We start from the raw sequence: 6,697 nt of genomic DNA on the forward strand, positions 1-6,697 counted from the left end.
AAATTTAAAATGGAAAAACTTGAAGAAAAGAATAGGAAACTCAAATTTTTAAGAAAAACTGCTTTAAATGATATTCAGTTAATTTTCGATTTAGGTTTTAAGGCCCTTTCAGACGTTTCTATTCGCCCTTTATTTAAAATTAGACTAGAGGATTTAGATTCGATTCGCGAAGAGTTCTTAAAACATCACACTAATATTATTAGTAATATTCTTTCTGTACCAGACGCGGATACAAGGGTTGAAGAAAATGTTCGGGAATTATTTTTGGAACAATTTTATAAAATAAAACTATTTAGTGCGGAATTATCTGAGCCACAATTTGAAACTCCAGAACCGTTTAGATCAGTAGTAGTTCCACAATCTAATATTAGCTTGCCTAAAATAGAGCTGCCTAAATTTAAGGGTGATTTTAAGGAGTTTAGTTCGTTTTTAGACGTATATAATTCGGTTGTACATAATAACGCAGGCCTAGCAGACGTAGAAAAGTTTAAGTATTTGAAAGGATGTTTAGAAGGGACTCCACTTAGTTTGATTTGTAATTTGTCAATAAATAGCGATAATTATCAAATTGCTTACGATCTAATTGTTAAACGGTACACAAATGTTCGTCGTTGTGCGACCGCGCATTGGGATGCGATCTTGGGCGTACAGAAAATATCGGTAGTTAATTCGAAAAATCTGGCTAAATTAGTAGATACGTTTTTAGAAAATTTAGCCGCATTGAAAACATTAGGTCTTCCGACAGAACATTGGGATTTTATTATGTTTAATTTACTTTTGTCGAAATTAGACGCGGATTCAGTAAAGTTATTTGAGTTAGAAAATAAATCGAATAAAATCCCGTCATTTCAAAAATTGGTAGAGTTTATTGAAACTCAGTACATTGCTTACGATAATTTGAATAGTAGCTTAAGCGAATCTAAGAAATCGTCGAGGGCTCCAACTTATACGGAGCCAAAGTGTAATTATAAACATTCTAATGAGTCAAGGTATAATCGTAGTTCATCCTTTGTTACAAATTCGTCGTCAATATGTTGTGCTTTATGTAAACAAAGTCATTTTCTTAACCATTGCTCGTTGTTTTTGAAAAAAGCTCCAAAAGAAAGATACCAATTTTGTAAAGAATCATCCTCGTGTTTTAGGTGTCTTAATCAGGCTAATCATTCTGTCAAGTCGTGTCCAAAGGCCTTTAAAGGTAGTAAATGTAATAGTCACCTTCATAATAGTTTGTTGCACTTTGATAGAAATCGTTCCAATAGTCAGTCGTCCACAGAAAATACTAATAATTCAGGGGCATCGGGAGTCGAACCAAATTCGCCTGAAATATCACATTGTGCTGCTAGTTTTATAGGGAAGAAAAACGAGACAAAAAAGGAAATTTTGCTCGGTACCGTTTTAGTTCACGCGATTGATAGTAAGAGGTGTAAACAGCCCTTGAGATGTCTTCTAGATTCAGGTTCAATGAGTTCGTTCATTAGTCGTAAAGCTGCCAGTAGATTAGGTTGGCCTAAAACTCCTTGTTCATTTGAAGTTAACGGACTCAATTCGATGCAAACGAAACTGAATCAAGGTCAAATAAGTTTTTCTATCCAACCTCGTCATCAGGAGTCACCGGTGTTTCACTTGGAGGCTATTATTACAGATCGGGTTTGCTCGGATTTGCCGAGCACCAAAATTGACATATCGACGTGGAATTATATTAAAAATTTGAAGTTAGCCGATCCCGAATTTAACTGTAGTCAATCTATAGATTTGTTAATTGGTTGTAGCATATTTTCGAAGGTGTTGTTAGAAGGTAAAATTGAAGGTAAAGCGGGACAACCAGATGCCCTAAATACCGTTTTTGGTTATATTTTGTTAGGACCTACTAGCACACCTAACCTTTCGTCGACTTCGCTTGTTTGTCTTTCAAATATTGAAGACCCACTAAATTCTTCGTTAACGAAATTTTGGGAACTGGAAAACGTACCGGAAAAGCCAGTTTCAGAACCAGAAGACGTTCTGTGTGAGAACATTTATCTGGAAACGCATAATCGGGACGTCTCGGGTAAATATGTTGTATCTTTGCCTTTTCGTGAATCGCCGCCTTGTTTGCAAGATAGCTATGATATTGCTTTAAATAGATTGCTATCATTAGAACGACGCTTATCTCGTCAACCAAGTTTGAAAAAAGAATATTCTTTTCATATGCAGGAGTATCTTGATTTAGGTCATATGCAGTTAGTCCCTAATGCCGAAAAGAAAAGGGGAAAGTATTATATTCCACATCATTGCGTTGTGAAACCAGATAGTGTTTCAAGTAAAATTCGAGTTGTATATAATGCGTCTCAGAAAAGTCCCAGTCGCGGTAAATCTTTGAACGACTATTTACTGGTAGGTCCTAAGCTGCAACAGAACATAGTCTCGCTGTTGTTGAATTTTAGACTTAATCGTTTTGCGCTGTGTGCGGACATTCGTCAGATGTATCGTAATATTTTAGTCGCTCCGGAACACACGGATTATCAACGCGTGTTATGGAGATTTTCTAGCGCTGAGGAAATTCAGGAATATCGTTTATTAACTGTTACTTTTGGAATAGTATCTTCGCCGTATCTCGCTTTAAGAACTCTCCAACAATTAGCATTAGACGAAGGCTCTCGTTTTCCTAACGCCATCTCGCTTATTCGTCACGCTTCGTATATTGATGATTTTGTTTTTGGTGCTTCGACTCTCGAAGAAGCACAAACTTTAGTTGACGAATTAGTCGCTTTGTTAAAGTTAGGAGGCTTTGAATTACGGAAATGGTGTTCGAATGAATCCAAATTGTTGTCGCAATTTCCTGAATCCCATATTAATCCTCACTCCATTAATTTTGATCCAGAAGCAAATGGTCCTTCATTAAAAATCCTTGGTTTGAAGTGGATTGCACAGTCCGACGTCTTTCAATTTTCAGTCAAATTGCAAGACGTCCCTTGTACCAAAAGATCGTTTTTGTCCGAATTAGCTCGAATTTATGATCCTTGTGGTTACTTAACCTTTTTTATTAAACATTTAATCCAACAACTTTGGGCAACCGGTCTTAAATGGGATGATCGCCCTCCTTCGGAAATAATTCGTGCATGGGAGCAATATAAGAGCGAACTATCTCTTATTTCACAGTTCAAAATTCCTCGTTTTTTGAATATTTCCACATGTCCCATCTTAGAGCTTCATGGATTTGCCGATGCTAGTGAAAAGGGATATGCTTGTGTCGTTTATATTCGTAGTATTGATACTCGTAACCTAGTTCAAGTTAATTTACTGTGTGCCAAATCGAAAGTAGCTCCTATAAAACAGATTACTATACCTCGATTAGAATTGTTAGCTGCTGTTCATTTGGTAAAACTTATGTCGTTTGTGTTAGAGTCGTGGAAGCATATAATATTTCAAAATGTGTATGCTTGGTTAGATTCTCAAATCGTATTGCACTGGATTAAAAGCTCCCACTCGAGATTCAAAACTTTCGTCGCAAATCGCATTTCGTATATCCAGTCCCATAGTCAAAATTATTCTTGGCATTATATCGAATCTCGAAATAATGCAGCTGATGCGCCTTCGCGAGGCATGCTACCGGCCGCTTTTCTATCAAAATTAGACTGGTTAACAGGTCCTTCGTTTTTGTATAATATTCTATTAATTTTTCCAGAGGTTCCTCCCTCATTGCAGGAAAAATCCTCTTTGGAAGAGATAAAGAAAGCTTTAGTGTTTGTTTCCACTCGTGAGGAACATTTTTTGTCTTGTTTGTTAAAAAATAAATCGTCTTTTACCTCGATCCAAAGAATTTTGGCTTTTATGTTGCGATTCGCGCACAACTCTCGTTATAAAAGGTCGAAACGGTCAGGACCCTTGACTTTCGTAGAATTAGAAGACTCGTTGATTATTCTTGTCAGATTTACACAAGAAAAGTATTTTGAAGAACATCTTCAATCAAATTCTTTTCCAAAACCATTTCGTAAGTTGGGAGTATTTTTAGATGATAGTACTCATCGTTTAAGAGTAGGTGGTCGTCTATCTCAGTCTTCGTTATCGTATGAAGCAAAACACCCGTTTTTGTTACCAAAGAAATCACGCCTTACTACTCTTCTAGTTCGTCATTATCATGAGAAGTATTTACATGCTGGATTTAAGAGTACTCAGTTTTTGGTTAGTCAAAGGTTTTGGATAATGGGGTGTATTCTGTAACATTTCCGTTAAATTTAAGAGGCCTCTAAAATTTAACTTTTAACGGTCCTCTTAAAGTTTTAGGTAACATTGACATTCTGTAAAGAAATATTATAGAGGACCGCTAAAATATATTTTTTAGAGGAATCCTCTAAAAGGTTTTCAATCAGATACGGCAACATCGCACGTTGATCGTGTTTAAACTACTTGTAAGGTAGAAATTGACCAAAAACTGAGTGTCGGAGGCCAAAAACTTAATAAAGAAGAAGAAATTGACAGTCTGTCTGTTAATTATTTTATTATTATTGAAAATATATTTCATTTTCATTTCAGTTTATTTGTGTTCGCGTTGTATTTGTATTTTCGTTTTAATAAAATTTTATTATGTACTCCACGAACCACAAAATCTCAAATAAATAAATTATTTCTGTTACTTCACCAATGCAACGACATGCTTGGTTGACTTAAAGCAAAATTGTATCCTTGTCCAGAGGTAATTGGTAGCTTCCAGTACCATAAAAGTTGCTAAAATCTTCAGTTCTTTAGGAATTGCAGATATTCTTTGTCCTTCTTGCATATATGGACTAATCATATCAGTGATGATCCTTGCAACATTTTTATTAAATCTAAAAAGTTTTCTAAATGTTGAAGTGGGTAGCTAGAAAGGATTGCTTATATATCGGATTATTCTTTGGTGTAATCTGAATTCAGCTGTACAAAAAGAATAAAAAATTTGAATTTCGTTGTAGGTGTAACATATGGATTATAAAGTAAACTGAGACTTACCTTTCATTATTATTTATTATTTCATCAACTAAACCTTCGCCAAATATATCATAAAAAGCCATTTGCCTTTTTTAATTGTTTATCTATACTATAATATATAAAACAAACTAATAATCATATAAACCTAACCAAACAAACATAATCAAATGATATTTTAACTGACTGCTAAAAATAAGAGGACAAGTTTTGTCATCCTCCAAAATATTCTGTTTTAGCGGGAGTTTTAACGGTTTAGGTTATGATTTTAACGGATGCATAAGTTACAGAATAAAAAAATAATTTTAGCGGACGCTAAAATTTTAGAGGCCTCTAAAATTTAACGGAAGTGTTACAGAATACACCCCAATGTCTTCTAAACAAGCCGTTAATTTGGTATTGTCCAAATGTATTAGATGTTGGAAACAATCACCTACAAACTTACAACCCCCTATGGGTAACTTGCCTAGATTTCGTCTCGGTGCCATTAAACCCTTTTCGATTTGTGGGTTAGATTATGGTGGACCGTTTTCGATAACCATGTCTCGTTACAGGGGAGTTAGAACTCAAAAGGCCTATTTGTGTCTATTTGTATGTTGCGGTACTAAGGCTTTAAATCTTGAATTAGCTAGTGATTTGACCGCGGAAGCTTTTTTGGCCGCTTTACAACGTTTTTATTAATTTTGTTTTGTTCGACTTTTGTCAATATAACCGCGACGAAACCACCATTTTAATTTTAATTTTTTTATTGTAGTTTAAGTTTTGAATATTTTTTGTAAGATTTGTATAGGAATTGTTTGTATTAATTATCGTTTTAGTTGTTTAAGTAATTATAGTATTTGGAATTCGTTTTGTTTTTTAAAGACCTTATGGCCTTTAAAGGGGGGAGAATGTTTAAATTTAAATATGGTTGTATAAATTAATCAATACATTTGTCCTCCCTGTATTCCTACGATCCCTATAAGTACCGCCATCGGGCTCGTGGAATGCGTCCCTTTAAGGAGAAGAGCACCAGTCGTTGAAAAGAAAAGACGCAACCCGGCACGTGAACCCATGCACGCATATTGAATTGATTTCGTTCGTTGTTTTGTAGTGCAAACCCTGGTAATTAGACCCAGCGGTAAGTTTTTACCTAGTTTTACCTAAACCTATAAATTGTTTTTGATTGTTTATTGCAACCATTTAAATTTTAATAATTATTTGCACCAATGAGGAAAAGTCCATTTTTTCTCGCCAGAGTTATCGAAGGAATAGTTCTGTTAATTTAAGTACTACTAATTCGTAATAGTACATTTGTTTGTTAATACCCCACATTAGTTATATGGAAAATTCAAATAATTTTAATTATTATTGTTTATTTATTAAACAAACGATTGTAGAAAAGATAATTTTTTACACTATGTTTCCCTTCTCGGTCACTCCCGGAGTGCCACATCCCGTTTTTTATTTTTAAAGAGAAATTTTTATTCGATTTGAAAAAAATTAATAAATTTTGCACATATTAAAAAAAAAATAGGCAGCACAGTAACAAACAAAAAGTAAGTTATGTTGTCTATGACTGAAAACTTAAAGTCTACTCATTAAAGCTTTTATTCTTTTTATCTATATCAAAGAAAAAATAATTTGTACTTATATAAATATATCTAAGCATATATAAATAAAACTAAAACTAAAAAAATAGTAGTCAGTCAGCAAAGAACCAACCAGATGTAAATAAATAGAAATTCATTGCACCAGTATTGGACAAGTACCTAAG

The sequence above is a fragment of the Diabrotica undecimpunctata genome, chromosome 5 (genome assembly GCF_040954645.1).
Source record: "Diabrotica undecimpunctata isolate CICGRU chromosome 5, icDiaUnde3, whole genome shotgun sequence".
In the NCBI taxonomy this organism is placed as follows: Eukaryota; Metazoa; Arthropoda; class Insecta; order Coleoptera; family Chrysomelidae; genus Diabrotica; species Diabrotica undecimpunctata.